Here is a 20,004-nt window from a genome sequence, read left to right as displayed (position 1 = left end):
CGTGTGGTTTGATAGTTCCCATACTTTTTCGTACCGAAAAGGTAGGGGTTCAAATCCGGTAATTGCCAGCGTCCACTCTTAACGAGTTTGGAAGTAGTGTAGGTGTCGCTAGCTAGTCTATGGTATCAAAAAAAAAAAAAATGTTAGAACATATAAGGGGGTGCCACCTAGGCTGTCCCGTACTCTATATTTAATATGAGATTGTATAGAAGATAGAGAAATTGAATAAATACCCCTCATTTTCGCAAACACCCTAAGAAGTATATCTAAAGTTTTCAGGCGTCAAGAACATACTAGTTCATTTTTATCTATAAAAATACTTATTATTCACTTTTATTATCCATTTAGAGATATTTTCATAAAAAATAAAATAAGGGGTATTTAAATAAGGGTTAGGATCCGTTGACATGATTATATTGACATAATCTTCACATTTTAACGTTGTTTTTTCTACTGAGCTTAACCGGCAATGAATTTGAAGCTAATTTTTTGGTGACATGTTCCTCATATAAAACTCTACATTCTTACCAAAAATGAAAGTATTTCGAAATATGAAACTTCACCATATACAAATTTTAATTTTAACCGTTAATCTTCAGCGGCTGATATTCAAAATCGTAGATGATGGCTTTATACATCTCGAAATGCTTTCATTTTTGGTAGGAATGTAGAGACTTATAAAAAGAACATGTCACATAAAAAAATTGCTTCAAATTCATTGCCAGTTCGGCTCAGTAAAAAAAATGACCCTAAAAATGGAGATTGTGTCAGTATAACCGTATCAATGGATCCCACCTCAATAAATAATCCTCCCGAGAAGATACGGACAGCCCCATACTACCTACCATACTCCGTAATCTCTGGTTCTTTCCTTTCTTTGGTTCAATATGTTACTATGCAGCTGTTTAGTATCATATTGATGAGGAGCACTAGAATATGCATGTGTGTCTTTTCTCCACTATTTTTAGAGCTATGCAGACTTCAATAGTATTGGTTCGATTAGCTTTCATTATTGTTTGGGAAGCTTTGGAGCCAGGGAAAATATCCTCCATCCTTTACTTGCACTAATCTCGACATACTTGCCATCTGATCTGCAAACCAAACATAACGACTGCACTGTAGTACTCTCCCGCTCTCGGTTTCGGAAAGATAGGTTTATTTCATTTGATATAACCATAGTTTGTAAACTAGTGGGAATTATATTTGGCAAAAGACATGATGATTAGTGGAATAGGAATATCCTTTATTTATTTATTTTTGCTCGGTAAACAAATTAACATACATGCTTTAGATAAGAAGCAATCAAACAACTCACTTGTACCAACGGTGGAATTGAGTGCCTAAGTCTAGGCATATTGCAAGAACGCAACAAATTATAACAACAATATTTCCGTGTACACAAAACCCAACACTAAAGTCGTGTTCATGTACCATGGTATCGACATTCTATTCAGAAACGCAGAGGTGAGAATTAATGTCTACGATGTTCTGATGGAAGAAAGCTAGATAACCAAAGGGAACTGGAGAATCTTCCTTCATTTTCTCATAAACAATAGACCAAGTCACGATGCATCCATGTCCATTAGTGTTAAGTTTGGTAATTCCCTCTGTTTCATTCATTCATCACGTTTCAATTTATACAAGACTCATTTTGGGTTCCAAGATACAAACCCTAAACCTACCGACTTGAGACCGATTACTTGGGTCTCAAAATTGTTACGTACGGAAACGGACTCTCTACATAGACTGTCCAAATCAGTCCATCTAAATGGACTGTCCAAGGTGGTCTCAAAACATGGTCTAAAGACATATTCTTGATCCCAACACTACGTATCTCTTAATACCCCCCCTCAAGACGGAGCATGTAGGTCACAAATGCCCATCTTGGACAAAAGACCTTGAAATTGAGCTTTCCCTAATGATTTGGTGAAGATATCTGCCAATTGCACCGCCGTAGGAGTGTAAGAAGGGGATATAATCTTCTGTACTATAGCATCTCGAACAACATGACAGTCCACCTCTATATGTTTGGTTCGTTCATGAAAAACTGGATTCTGAGCGATGTATAATGCTGATTGACTATCACACAGGAGCTGCATTCCATGTGGATGACGAACCCCCAAATCACCAAGTAATTGTTTCAACCACTTCAACTCACATGTTGCTGCTGCCATGGATCGATATTCTGCTTCAGCTGAGCTACGCGAAACAGTTGGTTGCTTCTTTGTTTTCCAAGACACCGGGGAATGCCCAAGACGAACAAACCATCCTGTCAATGAACGTCTAGTCAAAGGGAAACTTGCCCAATCTGAGTCACACCACCCTTGTAAACTCAGGTTACTATCAGAGCGCAACAAAATGCCTTGCCCAGGATTCTTCTTCAAGTATCGAACCACTCGAAGTGCAGCCTCCCAATGTTCGATTCTTGGTTGTTGCATAAACTGAGACAGTGTATGCACCGAGTATGTAAGATCAGGTCTAGTCACGGCCAAATAAATCAGTCTACCAATTAGTCGTCTATATTTTTCAACATCAACAAACAAATCTCCCTGCGCCAAAGCCAGACGATGATTAGTCTCCATTGGAAACTCAGCAGGTCTAGCTCCTAATAAGCCCGTTTCCATGATAATATCCAATGCATATTTCCTCTGGCATATGCAAATATTTCAAGCTATCTCCAAGCCGAGAAAATATTTCAATTTTCCCAAATCTTTAATCTTGAAACATTGTCCCAAGTATGATTTAAATGTATGAATCTCCACTAGATTATTCCCCGTAATAATCAAATCATCTACATAGACCAAGACATTAAGCTGTATGTCTCCCTTGGTCATAGTAAAAAGAGAATAGTCCGAGTATGCTTGCCTAAAGCCGTATTTCTTCAAGGCTGTTGATAGTTTGGCAAACCAACAACGAGGAGCCTGTCTTAAACCATATAATGATTTCTTCATTTTACACACCATATTTGTCTGACCCTTAGCAAATCCAGGTGGTATCTTCATATACACCTCATCCTCCAAGTCTCCATGAAGAAATGCATTATGTACATCCATCTGATGTACTTCCCAGTGTTTAACTGCTGCGACAGCTAAAAAAGTACGTACCGTTGCCATTTTTGCAACTGGTGCAAAAGTCTCTTTATAATCCAATCCTTCAACCTGATGATTCCCAAAGATCACCAAGCGTGCTTTTAATCGTACCAACTTCCCATTTTCATCGTACTTCTCCGTGTAAATCCATTTACTTCCTAGTGCTCTCTTCCCCGTCGGTAATTCTTGCAATTCCCAGGTACCTTGTTCTTCCAAAGCTTGGATTTCTGCTTCCATGGCTTTCCTCCACCCTGGATGCTTCATGGCTTCTTTAAAGTTGCGTGGTGCAGATCCAGTTGTTATAGCTGCAAGATATTTCTTATGCACAGCAGAAAATTTATCACAACTAACATAATATGTCAAAGGATAAGGCGTACCTGAGGATGATGATTGTGTAGAATGAGGATGAGGTAGACTGTTTTCTCGAATGGTGTGCGTCACAAATCCTTTTAGTCTGCTAGAAGGGAGCTTCTGACGCTTCCCTTTACCCATCTCACCATCAACAACATTATTGCGAGAAGCAACATTTTCTGCATGCTGCTTATTCTCGGACGCAGCTGAAACACCTGCACCCTCAGTCTTGGTAGAAGGAGCAGCATCCTCGGTCTCAGCTGAACCATCAGTGCTGCCTGTCTCAGTTGAAACTCCAACGTTGTCCGTCTCAGTTGTATCCCCACCTTGAGGAGCTAATACAACTTCTTCTTTGCTTTCATCATCACTCCAGTACTCCTCAGGACTGTACTGAAGCTTCTCAGCCAATACACCGTGTGGATCAGTCACAGATGAAGTCTTAAATCTCGACTGCATCATCTCAGTCTTAAATGGAAATTGATGTTCAAAAAAGACTACATATCTTGACACCCTAAATTGTTTCGTGTCTAAATCATATACTTGCCACGCCTTTTTACCAAACGGATACCCAAGGAAGACACACCTTCTTCCTCTACTCGCAAACTTATCCCCTCTACCACTTTGATCATGCACATAGCACAGGCATCCAAATACCTTCAACTGATGATATGGGGGATGTTTTCCAAATAAACGCTCATACGGAGTTTTATGATCTAAAATAGGTGTAGGCGTGCGATTGATTAAATACGCAGCTGTCAATGCACATTCCCCCCAAAACCTTATTGGCAAATTGGCTTGAAATCTCAAAGCCCTTGCCACATTCATTATATGTTGATGTTTTCTCTCAACTCTTCCATTCTGTTGTGGTGTACCGACACAGGATGTCTCAAACACTATCCCATTGGTTCGAAAGTATCCACGCAATGCATTGAACTCAGTTCCATTATCACTTCTGACAATTTTGATTTCTTTATCAAACTGACGCTTCACAAGAGCAATGAAGTTAAGAAATGTCTGTTCAACTTCAGTTTTGGTTCGAAGCAAATAAATCCACACACCTCTTGAGAAATCATCTACTATTGTCAAAAAATAATGTGCTCCACATGATGACTGAGTCTTATACGGACCCCACAAATCTATATGAACCAACTCAAAAATACAACTGGATTTACTGAAACTACTAGCAAAACTACTCCTATGATGTTTTGCTCGTGGACAGATATCACAAGCATCATTATTCTTCATTATTAACCTACTCATTCCTTGTAACTTTTGTAGCACTTTCTCTGACGGATGTCCCATACGCCGATGCCATAGCTCATACGTATCTCCAGTAACAGCCATAACTTCAACTTGAGGCACACCACAGAAAATATACAGTCCACCTTGTCTCTCAGCCACTCCAATCATCCTCCTCGTCAACCGGTCCTGTATAAGACATAAACTGTTAGTACATTGGATAATACATCTTTTCTCATTAATAAATTGTGTAACCGATATTAAGTTACAAGTTATCTGAGGCACATAAAGCACATTCTCTAGTCTCAATCCCCCAGGTAGAATAACAGTTCCTATCTTCTTAGACAATGCAGACTTCCCATCTGGAAGTCCAATATTACATGCCTTTATATCTTTTATCTCTATCATGTCATCCTTTTTATATGTAACATGATTTGTTGCCCCCGTGTCTACAATCCACACAGTTTTATTCTTCTTACCTTGGAGTTGAGGCGTGGATTTCTTGGAGTTTAAAAACTCAAGCACCTGTTGAAGCTGTGTTGTTGTGACTCCAGTCAGACCTGACGCTTCTGATGAGGATGCTCCACCTGACTGCCTTGCATCTGATATGTTGAGGTTGTGTGCCCGAACCTGGTTGCCTGCACCTTGTCCTCTACCTCCTCTACCACTGGTAAAGTTAGTGCCACCACGCCCTCTGCCATTGGTTCTGCCACCTCTACCAGATCCTCTTCCACCTCTAGGTCTGTCTCCCCACCATTCTGGATATCCAATACGTTGAAAGCACCCATCCTCTGAGTGTCCATCTCTGTTACAGTACTTGCAATGCTTGTTAGGATCATATGTATTGTTAAACTGACGTTGATCAGATTGCACTCTCAATGCCATCACATTGTCATGTACCTCCGTGGATATAGCTACTTCTCCTATGCGCAGACGCTCCGAGTTGACCATTGTCTGGTATGCTACATCTGTTGATGGCAACGGGTCTCTAGCCAACAGCTGTTCTCGCACGGAACTATACACAGAGTCTAATCCAATCAAAAAATAGTGCAAAAAGTCTTCTTCTCTCAACGTACTTACTTGTGATGCGATATTACAAGTGCAATAATGGTGTGAATTCTAAGATGCACACAATATGCTTGCAAGTATACAAGGTCAATATTTGTAGTAAAAGAGTGAATAGGGGTTTGTCCACAGGGAGGGGAGCTTATGAGAAGTTTTCCTAACTAAGATGTGTAATAAGCTAAGGGCAGGCAAGGTTGCAGGCAGAGAAACAAGAACATAAAGTAAGGCAAAAGAGAAGCAGGTTAAGAACCAAAGCAAGGAAAGATAAGCAAGAACCAAAAATGCAGGGTAAGGCAACAAAGGAGCAGTTAAGAAAAAGCAACAAACTACCAAGGCTTGGCAGCCAAGGGCAAGAGGCAAGATTGTGCACTGCCTTCAGTGCACAGTAGCTACAATATGCAGGAACATAAAAGGCATGAAAATAAAGCTGAAATGCAAAAACACAGAACTTGAAAAAGTGACTGAAATTAAGATTGATTAAAAGAGAAGTGGTGGGCAAGCCAAAGCATATGATCCACCTTGTATCCTAATCAAGTAACATGGTCTAGGTTAAGTTCTTTCCTAAGCATACAACTAGAAATGAGAGAACACCAACTTGCTTGCTAGGCTACCCCCAAGCATTGGCTGTCTTTTGACAGTACAACCAATCACAGGCTCTATAAGCATTGGCCTCTCTCAAATACACCTTCACAACACAGCAACAGGAAGCAACTCTCTAGTTCATTCACACTTGACAGTGCACAAGGCTTCACTGAGCCCTGGCCTGAAGATGATTAGCTCATGCTAACCATGTTGTGACAACAAGCATACACTGAATGAGATAAGTTAAACACAGATAGCATCATAACAAATGACTACAACACATAAGCAAATTGCATCAGTAAACATACAAGTGCTAAAGTTTTCAGTTCATAAAATTTTTGTTCAAATCTCTACTGGCTAGTCCAGAGAGGTAAATAGTGTCCCCCTAATGCTTCCCAAAGCATCAATTTATATTCATTACACAAAAATAACTTTTTCCCCAAATTCTTCCAAAGTCAGTAGAATTAGGTTTTTGGTAAAAAAAATAATTTACCTACTATTGATGAAATTCTCGCTCCATCTCATCAACCCAATCTTCTCCTGCTCCTTCTCCTTCCTCCCCCTGCTCCAATTGATGCTTTAATCATCATATATATCACCAATTTCTCACCTAGGGTTTTAGGCAGAGAGATGAGAAATTGATGTTGTAAATGATGATTAAAGGGATGGTACGTGATGGGTTTAGGTTGTATGATGATTTGAGAAGAAATGGTGGTGGCAGTGAGTTGGTGGTGATGATGGTGGTGCGGCAGTTGCAGGAGGTGGCTCTGCAGGGGGGGGGGGGGGGGTGGTGTAGGTGATGGCTCGATTGTTTGGGAGAAGGTGGTTGTTTGGGTAGGTGGTATGGGTTCGGTCACTAGGGTGTGAGGCGGGTGTATCTAGTTATGATGTTCTGTGACGCTGAGTCATTGGATGCGAAGCTGGTAGGTAGATCGGACGGTGATGTGGAGGCAAGCGATGAGCGACCGTTGGATTGTATGATACAACAAAATGAATGGTACTTGATGGAGTTAGGTACTGTAGTGTTAGGCGGGTATATCAAACTTCGATGCGCAGCAAGGGAGCGACCGTTGGATTCAACTACCATCTAATCTGAAGGCTTGGAATTTCAGCGCTGTGGTGCTTGGCAGAGACATCAGATTTTGATGCTCAGCAAGGAGCGACCGTCGGATGCTTCTGAGAAATGATCTGATGGCTGAGAACGGAGGCGCTTTTGTGTGTAGAAAATGAGGTTGTGCGCACCATTCTTCGCGGCTTCCTTGCGTAATTTCTCCCGGCTTTTCACTACTTTTCTGCTCTTTTCGCTCCGCGACTCATCCGAACTTTATTTACTACCTAAAAATGCAAAATTAATTAATAAAAATATTTATTCTTGAAAACAATGAAAATACAGAATATGGGATAAAATGTAGAATTACTGCATAAAAGATGAGTTAAAATGCTAACAAAAAGGGATAAATATATACAATATTTGGCACTCATCAAATACCCCCAAACCTGAATTTTACTTGTCCTCAAGTAAAACAAAACTAAGGAAATCCTAACTATACCACTGTCGCTGGTCTCTCGAATGCATTTAGCGCATGCACTAAGCCTTTTAAACCACTAAGTGTCCCTAGTGGACGAGTTGAAGTCTCGTGAAGGTTTGCTTAGAACGTACCTACAAAGTTCTAGGTCAAAATATAAGCTCAGATTCCATCAAACGTGACATGTGCAAAACAGTTTAAGCTCACAGCAAAATGGAGATGTCAATCTAGCTATCGAAGGCACAATCCTAGCACTGATAACAATTAAGGACATGTGATAAGAGTGTAAAGTGTATCTACACATGTGTAAAGAAAGATCTGAAGTTATGACTACTAATCACCAAGAGATAGTTTCTCAGGCTAAGAACTGAGGTCGAAATCTAGCTAGCTGTCCGGACTTTACGAGAATTGTGAATGAGTTGGATGTATTTCACAATTACTCGCGTTGTACATCAATGGCATACACCCTCCTTGCTTATTACAATGAAACAACAAAATGACTCTTTACATGACTCTTATTTACATTGACTATTCTCTTTTTATTTTTGGAACAAGAGATGATGGAATTGATAAATACTTGATTTTTTTGGAAACACTTTTGATACATGTACAAAAGGAAACAAAAGATTACATGACACTTTGCAAGAGGTAGCCCTTTTTGATGCACCCAGTTAAATTCGATGGTTGTCTTTCTTAATGTAACCTCCACCTTCTATCCCAACCAACCAAAGAACAAGCTAGTCAAGTTTCGTTCAGTATTCTAAAGTGATTGGCAATCGTAACTTCCTATCAAACACCTTGAAGATCGAGGCCATACATGTATTGGTAGATCGTGCGCGTGCAAATTTCTTATCACTATGTGAATTGTGCTAGAATCAGGGTGCCTAAATATCTAGACTAAGACTCCTAATAAAAATACATATTTGCACAAGAGTCAACATTTCAAGGTAAATGAGCTCCATTTTTTATGATTTTTTTTTTTAATTTTTTTAATTTTTTTGAATTTTGATTTTTCAATTTTTTTTGGAATTTTTCAATTTTTTCAAAAAGAAGAAGGAGTTCGTTTTCAATTATGGCAAATTATCATGGTATCTACTCTATACCCCCAAACCTAAACTAAACATTGTCCTCAATGTTTCAAAATATGGAAAGAATTAAAATGCAACATATGGAAAGGGACATGCTGAGTAGAGTAAAAGGAGAGAGAATACCCGATTTCGGCGAAAGCAGAATTAAAACTCCGTTATTCAAGGCAAAAATCCAACATATTAGCAGTCACAATGGATGAGCACAAAATATACACAAAAGGAAATTTAACTAACACATTATCTACAAGAAAATTTGGTTTTTAATGGGATTGGACTTTTGGAAAATTTGGTTTTGTTGGGAAAAAGACAAATTTGGTTTTGATGGGAAAAGAAAAATTTTGGTTTTTAGGGAAACATTTGGAAAACTTTTGGTTATTTAGGGAAAGAGTGGACCAGTTTAGTCCACATAGACTGGGTCCTCCAGGTCGGTTGTTTCAATGTCGGGTGGAAATGGCTCAAGGAATGGCTTTAATCTCTGCCGTTGACTTTGAAAACGTTCTTGTTGGAGACATCCTCCAACTCTACAGCTCCATGAGGAAAAACTGTGCGTACTAGGTACGGACCCTTCCATCTGGAACGCAGTTTTCCTGGAAAAAGATGTAATCGGGAGTCATACAGCAAGACTTTCTGACCAGGAGTGAAGGATTTGCGCAGAATACGCTTATCATGAAACATCTTCATCTTCTGCTTGTACAGCTTGGCACTGTCATAAGCCTCATTTCTCAATTCTTCCAACTCGTTGAGTTGAAGTTTCCTTTGAATTCCAGCTTCGTCCAGAGAAAAGTTCAGCTCTTGATTGCCCAGTAGGCACGATGTTCTAATTCCACAGGTAGATGGCACGGCTTTCCATACACTAGACGATAGGGGGACATGCCAATTGGTGTCTTATAAGCTGTTCTATAGGCCCATAAAGCATCATTCAATCTTAATGACCAATCTTTCCTGGACGGGTTGACCGTCTTCTCCAGAATGTGCTTGATTTCCCTATTAGACACTTCCACTTGTCCACTAGTCTGAGGTGGTACGGTGGAGTAGCAACCTTGTGAGTTATGCCATACTTGCGTACTAAAGACTCAAAGTACTTGTTACGAAAATGTGAACCGCCGTCACTGATGATAGCTCTAGGGGTACCAAAACGTGCAAATATTTTCTTTTAGAAATGAAAGTACCACCTTGTGGTCATTTGTTCTGGTTGCTATGGCTTCTACCCACTTAGAAACGTAATCAACTGCGACTAGGATGTACAACTTGCTGTCAGACATGGGAAATGGACCCATGAAGTCTATCCCCCAAACATCAAAAATCTCCACAATCAAAATGGGGTTCAATGGCATCATGTTTCTCCTCGAAATGCTTCCTAGCTTTGACAGCGTTCACAAGCAACACAATAATCATGGCAATCCTTGAACAATGATGGCCAATAGAATCCACACTGCAAGATCTTTGCAGCAGTTTTCTTGGCACTGAAATGGCCTCCACATGCTTGGTCATGACAGAAAGATATCACATCTTTCTGTTCAGTGTTGGGGACACATCTCCTAATGATTTGGTCTGGACAGTACTTGAACAAATATGGGTCATCCCAAAGGAAATGTTTGACTTCAGCCAGGAATTTAGAGCGGTCTTGTCTGACCAACGTGAGGGCATCTACCTGTAGCGAGGTAGTTAACAATATCAGCAAACCAAGGAAGGTCTGAGATAGACATCAGCTGTTCATCTGGGAATGATTCTCTAATCAGCTCACAATCATCAATAGACTCTAAAGTTAATCTAGACAAATGATCAGCAACCACATTCTCACAACCTTTCTTATCACGGATTTCGAGATCGAATTCCTGTAATAAGAGTATCCATCGAATAAGGCGAGCTTTAGCATCCTTCTTGGAAAGAAGATACTTCAAAGCCGCATGGTCTGTGTATATGATGATCTTAGACCCTATCAGATAAGATCTAAACTTGTCTAATGCGAAAACGACGGCAAGCAATTCCTTCTCGGTAGTTGAATAATTGAGTTGGGCATCATTAAGGGTTTTGCTAGCATAGTATATCACATAGGTAGTCTATCAACTCGCTGTCCTAAAACAGCACCAACAGCATAATCAGAGGCATCACACATAAGTTCGAACGGAAGCTTCCAATCGGGTGGTCGGACTATAGGAGCGGTGGTGAGAAGGGTTTTTAATTCCTCCCATGCCTTCACAGCAGCATCGAAATTGAAGGCAACATCTTTGGAGAGAAGACTGCACAGAGGTCTGGAATTTTGCTGAAATCTTTGATGAATCGCCGGTAAAAACCAGCATGACCTAGAAATGATCTGATCTCCTTCACAGAGCAAGGTTGTGGTAGATGTTGAATGAGGTCAACTTTAGCTTTATCCACTTCAATTCCTTTTTCTGAGATGATGTGTCCTAGAACTATTCCTGAATTCACCATAAAATGGCATTTTTCCCAATTGAGAACAAGGTTCTTTTCTTTACATCTGGATATCACGAGGGCAAGATGCTTCAAACATTCGTCAAACGAAGAACCAAAAACAGAGAAATCATCCATAAAGATCTCGAGAAAACTATCTATCATGTCAGAAAAAATGCTCATCATACAACGCTGAAAAGTAGCAGGTGCATTACACAACCCGAAGGGCATACGTCTATAAGCAAACGTCCCAAATGGACACGTGAATGTAGTTTTTTCCTGATCTTCCGGAGCAATGTGAATTTGGTTATAACCGGAAAAGCCATCTAGAAAACAGTAGTGACTGTGTTCAGACACACGTTCTAGCATTTGGTCGATGAAAGGGAGCGGGAAGTGATCCTTCCTTGTTACTGTGTTCAACTTCCTGTAGTCTATGCATACTCGCCATCCTGTGATTGTACGAGTAGGGAATAATTCATTCTTGTCGTTCTGAACAACAGTAATGCCTGACTTCTTAGGCACAACTTGAATGGGACTAACCCATTTGCTATCGGGAATTGGGTATATGATACCTGCATCAAGTAGTTTCAGGATCTCTCCTTTGACTACTTCTCTCATGTTAGGGTTGAGTCTCCTTTGATTTCCCTCGATGGTTTGGCATTCTCTTCAAGGTTAATGTGGTGCATGCAAATGGTGGGACTAATTCCTTTGAGATCTGAGATGGTCCATCCTAAGGCCTCTTTGTGTTCCTTAAGTACTTCTAAAAGCTTACTTTCCTGTTCCGTGTCTAAACATGATGAAATAATGACAGGTAAAGTATCAGAAGAACCTAGGAATGCGTACTTCAACGTACTTGGCAATGTCTTCAATTCTAGCTTGGGTGGCTCAACAATGGATGGAGGAGGCTCGGAATCAGAGAATAGGGGTTGTTCCACTTCATATTTCCTTTCCGTGACGTCCATTTGAGGTACAGATTCGAGCAGAGATAGGACGTCACTACAGTATGCATCATCATAGAAATCAGGGTTGAAGTTCTCCATACAGGCTTGAAAGGGGTCAACGGATAGAATGTTAGTCAACGAATTTTGCATTAATCCTTCGATCATATTAACTTCGTGTACATCATCATCATCAAGATTCACAGGTTGTTGACTAATATCGAACACTCCATTCCGACAGTTGATGATCGCGTTGGACGTAGCCAAGAAAGGACGTCCTAAGATGACAGGAATGTGACAGTCTGGGTTTTGTACAGGTTGAGTGTCTAAGACAATGAAGTCTACAGGAAAATAGAATTTGTCAACCTTGATCAAAACATCTTCCACCACTCCACGAGGAATCTTGACAGATCGGTCTGCCAGTTGTAGAGTGATAGGTGTTGGTTTCAGCTCCCCAAGACCTAACTGCTCATAAACAGAATATGGCAGTAGGTTAACACTCGCACCTAGGTCTAATAACGCTTTATTGACCGTGTGTTCTCCTATAGTGCAAGAAATTGTCGGACATCCTGGATCCCTAAACTTAGGTGGAGTTCTGTTCAGAATGATGGAACTCACCTGCTCAGCTAAGAAAGCACGTTTTTGCACATTGAGCTTGCGCTTTTGAGTGCACAAGTCTTTGAGAAATTTGGCATAAGCAGGGATTTGTTTGATTGCTTCAAGAAAAGGAATGTTGATGTTAACTCTCTTGAACAGATCTAACATCTCATTGTAATGGGTATTTCTCTGTTGATAGATCAATCTCTGAGGAAATGGAGCAACAGGAAGATGAGTTGGCAAAGGGACATTCACAGCAGTAGAATTGTCAGATTTTCCAACTTGCTCAGACTCTTTGGTTCTCTGGGGTTGTGGAGACAACGTGGAATTGGTATCAGACTCATTAGGTTCGCCTACGTTGTTCTCAATGACTTTACCACTTCGGAGGGTGGTAATGGCATGGATTTGATCAGATGAGGTTTCAGTGCAGGATGTTGTGCCTGTTTGAAATATCCTCTTTGGATTTTGTTGGGGTTGGCTCGGAAGTTTACCCTTTTCTCTCTCACATATTTGATCCATCTTCTGATCTATATTTTTCTGACTTTGCATCAAACTCTGAAACATTTCCTCTAAGGTGGATAATCTCTTGTCTGTATTGTGCTGAGGATATGATTGTTGTTGAGAGTTTGATTGTTGTTGGGAGTTTGATTGTTGTTGGGGGTTTCTCGGGTGTTGATAACCTTGATTGTTCTGATATCCTTGATTGTTCTGATAGCTCTGATTGGGTTGAGATGGTCCTCCTTGAGTGGGCCCTTTTGACCATGAAAAGTTAGGGTGGTTTCTCCATCCTGGATTGTAGGTCTGAGAGTAAGGGTTATGCTCTGGTTTCTGAAACATGGCATGTGCCTGTTCAAGTCTAGACTCCTGGACCGCTAGCAAATCTGGACAATTTTGGAATTGATGGTTGGGGTCGTTACAAGCAGCACAAATAGATGAAGCGACATGTTCTCGGAGAGTAGTGGTGGAAGGTTTTGAATTTTTATGTAGTTCTAACTCTTCTAATCTCCTAACTATTGATGCCATGTTTGTTCTACCCTCAAAATCCTCTTCAATCCTAAAAGCCTTTGCTTCAGATGTAGTCTTTCTGGTTTCACGGATGGATTCCCACTGTTGCGTCTTTTCAGCTACTTCAATCAAGAAGTCCCAAGACGCGTCAGCAGTTTTATCTACGAATAGACCATTACACATCGACTCAACCGTTGTTCGGGTGGACACATCTAGACCTTCATACAAGATTTGCACAAGTCTCCATTTTTCAAAACCATGATGGGGACATTGGAGCAATAATTCATTGAATCTCTCCAGGTATCTAGCTAAGGTCTCACCTTCTAATTGCACAAAGCTATTCAGACTTTGACGAATTGTCGCAGTCTTGTGGTTCGGGAAAAACTTTTTGAAAAACTCCTTTGTGAGATCATCCCATGTCATGATGGATTGAGGCTGTAAAGCATAGAGCCATGCCTTTGCCTTATCTTTCAGGGAAAAAGGAAAAAGCCTTAACTTCAGGGTTTCGTCGGTCATTTGAGTGAAACGCAGAGTTCCACAAATTTCCTCGAATTCTCTCACGTGGTGGTAAGGGTTTTCATTCTCAACACCTCTAAAAATTGGAAGCATCTGTATTGTGCTAGATTTCAGCTCATAATGGCCATTAGCCTCGGGCAGCAAAATACAGGATGGTTGACTGGCTCTAGTTGGGTACATGTAATCCTTGAGGGTACGTGGTTCTCCCATTGTTTCTGGTTGATCTGGACTGTCTCCCTCAGAACTTAGAATTTCGATAGGTTCGTCTGGGTTAATTCTAACAAGTCTGTTTGTCTGGTCTCTGTAGGTCACAATCATGTCCTAGTAGGTACCTTAACTAACATGTTGGTCAGACAGAGCAATCGGAAACAATTCGGCCCAAGGGTTATGAAGATTTGGTTTTGTATGGGTTTTGGTTTGAAGAAGGGATTTTGTTTTTTTTTTTTTTTTTGGTTTAAAAATTTTGGGTTTTTGAAAATTTTTTGAACTAAACCTATCACAAATTATCACAACTCATAAAAACAATAATAATAATTTAAACACACCCATAAAAGAAAAAGGAAAATAAAAGAAAAACAAAGAAAAACAAAAAGAAAATAATAAAAAAATTATTACAATCCCAAATAAAAAAAGAAAAAGAAAATAAAAATTATTACAATCCCAAATGAATAATTATAAAAATTATTACAAGCCCAAATTTGAATTTAAATGAGACCCAAGTGGGTTAACTCATGGGTTAGGCTTACTTGTTTTTGGAGGGAAGCCCAAAAATAGGCTTTTAATCCCCTTTTTAGTTGCAAGGCCCAGTTGGGCTTTAGGATCGTCCTAGCAGCTCAGTTCAAGCCCAGCAGCAACAAGTGTAGCAGAGCCCAGCAGCAGCAGCAACGGAGCCCAGCAGAAGTTGCAAGCCCAAGAGCAGAAGTTGCACAAGCCCAGCAGAAGTTGAGGTTACTGAGCCCAGCTCAGTTGGCACAAGCCCAGTTCAGAAGAAATTGCACAAGCCCAACAGCAGAGGTTGGCAGCAGGCCTGGCAGCAGTTGGCAGCAAGCTTGGCAAGTGCTGGCAGCAAGCTTGGCAAGTGCAACAGCTTGGCAGCAACAGCACCAGCAGATCAGCAGCAGCAGTTGGCAGCAGTTGCAAGTTGGCAGCAACAGCACCAGCACCAGCAGCACAGCAACAGCACCAGCAGCACCAGCAGCACTGCAACAGCACCAGCAGCAGAATCACCAACACTTGCACACCAACAGCAGACCTTGAAAACTTCACAGATAAGGCAGCCAGCTCCCCGGCAGCGGCGCCAAAAACTTGGTGTGAATTCTAAGATGCAGACAATATGCTTGCAAGTATACAAGGTCAATATTTGTAGTAAAAGAGTGAATAGGGGTTTGTCCACAGGGAGGGGAGCTTATGAGAAGTTTTCCTAACTAAGATGTGTAATAAGCTAAGGGCAGGCAAGGTTGCAGGCAGAGAAACAAGAACATAAAGTAAGGCAAAAGAGAAGCAGGTTAAGAACCAAAGCAAGGAAAGATAAGCAAGAACCAAAAATGCAGGGTAAGGCAACAAAGGAGCAGTTAAGAAAAAGCAACAAACTACCAAGGCTTGGCAGCCAAGGGCAAGAGGCAAGATTGTGCACTGCCTTCAGTGCACAGTAGCTACAAGATGCAGGAACATAAAAGGCATGAAAATAAAGCTGAAATGCAAAAACACAGAACTTGAAAAAGTGACTGAAATTAAGATTGATTAAAAGAGAAGTGGTGGGCAAGCCAAAGCATATGATCCACCTTGTATCCTAATCAAGTAACATGGTCTAGGTTAAGTTCTTTCCTAAGCATACAACTAGAAATGAGAGAACACCAACTTGCTTGCTAGGCTACCCCTAGCATTGGCTGTCTTTTGACAGTACAGCCAATCACAGGCTCTATAAGCATTGGCCTCTCTCAAATACACCTTCACAACACAGCAACAGGAAGCAACTCTCTAGTTCATTCACACTTGACAGTGCACAAGGCTTCACTGAGCCTTGGCCTGAAGATGATTAGCTCATGCTAACCATGTTGTGACAACAAGCATACACTGAATGAGATAAGTTAAACACAGATAGCATCATAACAAATGACTACAGCACATAAGCAAATTGCATCAGTAAACATACAAGTGCTAAAGTTTTCAGTTCATAAAAATTTTGTTCAAATCTCTACTGGCTAGTCCAGAGAGGTAAATAGTGTCCCCCTAATGCTTCCCAAAGCATCAATTTATATTCATTACACAAAAATAACTTTTTCCCCAAATTCTTCCAAAGTCAGTAGAATTAGGTTTTTGGTAAAAAAAATAATTTACCTACTATTGATGAAATTCTCGCTCCATCTCATCAACCCAATCTTCTCCTGCTCCTTCTCCTTCCTCCCCCTGCTCCAATTGATGCTTTAATCATCATATATATCACCAATTTCTCACCTAGGGTTTTAGGCAGAGAGATGAGAAATTGATGTTGTAAATGATGATTAAAGGGATGGTACGTGATGGGTTTAGGTTGTATGATGATTTGAGAAGAAATGGTGGTGGCAGTGAGTTGGTGGTGATGATGGTGGTGCGGCAGTTGCAGGAGGTGGCTCTGCAGGGGGGGGGGGGGGGGTGGTGTAGGTGATGGCTCGATTGTTTGGGAGAAGGTGGTTGTTTGGGTAGGTGGTATGGGTTCGGTCACTAGGGTGTGAGGCGGGTGTATCTAGTTATGATGTTCTGTGACGCTGAGTCATTGGATGCGAAGCTGGTAGGTAGATCGGACGGTGATGTGGAGGCAAGCGATGAGCGACCGTTGGATTGTATGATACAACAAAATGAATGGTACTTGATGGAGTTAGGTACTGTAGTGTTAGGCGGGTATATCAAACTTCGATGCGCAGCAAGGGAGCGACCGTTGGATTCAACTACCATCTAATCTGAAGGCTTGGAATTTCAGCGCTGTGGTGCTTGGCAGAGACATCAGATTTTGATGCTCAGCAAGGAGCGACCGTCGGATGCTTCTGAGAAATGATCTGATGGCTGAGAACGGAGGCGCTTTTGTGTGTAGAAAATGAGGTTGTGCGCACCATTCTTCGCGGCTTCCTTGCGTAATTTCTCCCGGCTTTTCACTACTTTTCTGCTCTTTTCGCTCCGCGACTCATCCGAACTTTATTTATTACCTAAAAAATACAAAATTAATTAATAAAAATATTTATTCATGAAAACAATGAAAATACAGAATATGGGATAAAATGTAGAATTAACGCATAAAAGATGAGTTAAAATGCCAACAAAAAGGGATAAATATATACAATATTTGGCACTCATCAAATAACCACACTTGCACTGAGGTACCTTCATGTATGTCATCATCTCATCCCATATCTTGTTGAGTCTCCCAAAGTACTCAGCTACACCTTCCGCTTTCTTTTGTTTGCACTCACTTAACGAAGTTTTCAACTGACAGATTCTTGTTCCGCTCACAACACAGTACCTTCTCTTCAACTGTGTCCACAGCAAGTTTGCATCATCATAGTCTCCCAAGCTCGATCTAATTGATGAGTCTAACGTGTTGCTAATCCATGAAACAAGCATCGACTGGACAACAATCCACTCTTCCAACTGGTCACTATCTTCAGGTTTCGTGATTGTTCCATCAACAAAACCAAACTTTCTTTTAGCTATCAATGATCTTCTTATGGCTCTAGCCCATTCTTCATAGTTACTCCCCTTTAGAACAATCGGCGTGATGATGATACCTGGACCATCACTTGATCCTAGATGGTAGACTGGGTTCTTCTTCTGTATATCATACTCTATATTTTTCCCTTTGGATGATCCTGTTTCACCCTCCATTGTTTTCTGTTAGGGTTCTTAACCGGCTCGTGATGCCATGTTAAGTTTGGTAATTCCCTCTGTTTCATTCATTCATCACGTTTCAATTTATACAAGACTCATCTTGGGTTCCAAGATACAAACCCTAAACCTACCGAATTGAGACCGATTACTTGGGTCTCAAGATTGCTACGTACGGAAACGGACTCTCTACATAGACTGTCCAAATCAGTCCATCTAGATGGACTGTCCAAGGTGGTCTCAAAACATGGTCTCAAGACATATTCTTGAGCCCAACACTACGTATCTCTTAATAATTAGGCTTTGGATTAACTTCAATTATCGAATCAAACTTCTGGTAATCCTTCATCAACTCTCCGTCAAAAAGACGGTGATGTAAAGTCCTTGCTTCATCGCCATGTGTAGTTTCCTCCTTAGCGTTCATCGCCTTACCCTCTGCATTCACAAAAATAAACATATTGAGGTAAATTAAATTACGAAGTTTTAGATCAATTCATACAGAAAATAATCATGCAGAATAAAAAGGGATCAATTTGTTGCAACATTGTGTTTTTATATACCAAAAATATAATCCCATTCCTTAATACAACCGGAAAGAAGTCCATCTCCTTGGATGACTTTGACGCCAGTGAATAGATGAGAGACAGCCTGTGTCTTCATGGTGCTTCCAAATTTTATAGTATTTGTCAGCCTCGCAATTGACCTCCAATTCAGTTACAAGCTTCCCAACTAGGCCTGAAACACCATGATGAGCCATTGATAGCTAGTTGACGCTTGTTGCCTTAAATCATGCACAAAAGTATATGGAACTATGGGGAAATAGAAAAACTGATATTGTATCCATGTTACTTGAACGAGTTTATGTAGACATTGAAGAAGTGGATTAACAGCTCATGATGACGGTACCAAACTTTACTGTTGATTGATTGATTATGGAGACAATGCTAAGATTATTGGTTATGGGAGACAATATTTACAGATATTGTTCACAGACCAATTATGCTATATCTTCAAACTCATTTATGGCATAAGGCAGTGCTATTAGTGGCCGCGTGAAGGAGCAATTAATGGAAATTAGGCTGGTACAGAGGAGTGATAGTTTATCTTTGCTCCATGCCTTAGCAATAATCATGGGTCCATGCTTCGTAATTGATTAGTTAGTAGCAATCTTTTTAGATTTTAGTTCGCCACAGCTAATGGCAGATAAATTCTGTATTTCAATGTGAATTTTCCATGTTATTGTGTAGCAGAAGAGTGGTCGAGCACCACTCACGATATACAGCTACCGGAGTTGTTACATGTTCAATCCTTTAAGTTAAATGAAACTTAGGATCAAAAGGCACAAATATACTGCAAATGTAAGTGATCTCTCTTTTATGAGATCGTCTGCAGGTGATTACGATCACAGGACTGGAGGGTGGTTTAAGTATATGGTCAGCCATTTCTGTTTCTCATACAAAAATTTCTGCTTTGGCTAATGAATTTGCCATCGTGACAGTGGAATTCATGCTTTTCATAACGCACTTTGAGTCGTGAACCAATTTTCTGGGCCAGGAAGCAAGTTTTGGACCTTGGAGATATCATTATCCCATCTTGGGTGGGTTTATAAGTGGTGTCTAAAGGGTCGTGCAATTACCTATATATCCTTAAATGATTTAAATTTCTGAAGTACCCTTACGCTTAAAACCTTAAATAAAAAATCAAAACCACACTTAAACTTAAACATATTCTCTTCTTCTCT

General features: G+C 40.5%; 1 pseudogene; it reads right to left on the bottom strand.

The window, feature by feature from the left end:
• Positions 1–1,446: 1,446 nt before the first annotated feature.
• Positions 1,447–19,071, bottom strand: LOC113321685 (annotated as a pseudogene).
• Positions 19,072–20,004: the final 933 nt, after the last annotated feature.

Source organism: Papaver somniferum, chromosome 11 (genome assembly GCF_003573695.1).
Source record: "Papaver somniferum cultivar HN1 chromosome 11, ASM357369v1, whole genome shotgun sequence".
NCBI classification, from domain to species: Eukaryota; Viridiplantae; Streptophyta; class Magnoliopsida; order Ranunculales; family Papaveraceae; genus Papaver; species Papaver somniferum.
This window is presented reverse-complemented; position numbering and strand designations above follow the sequence as displayed.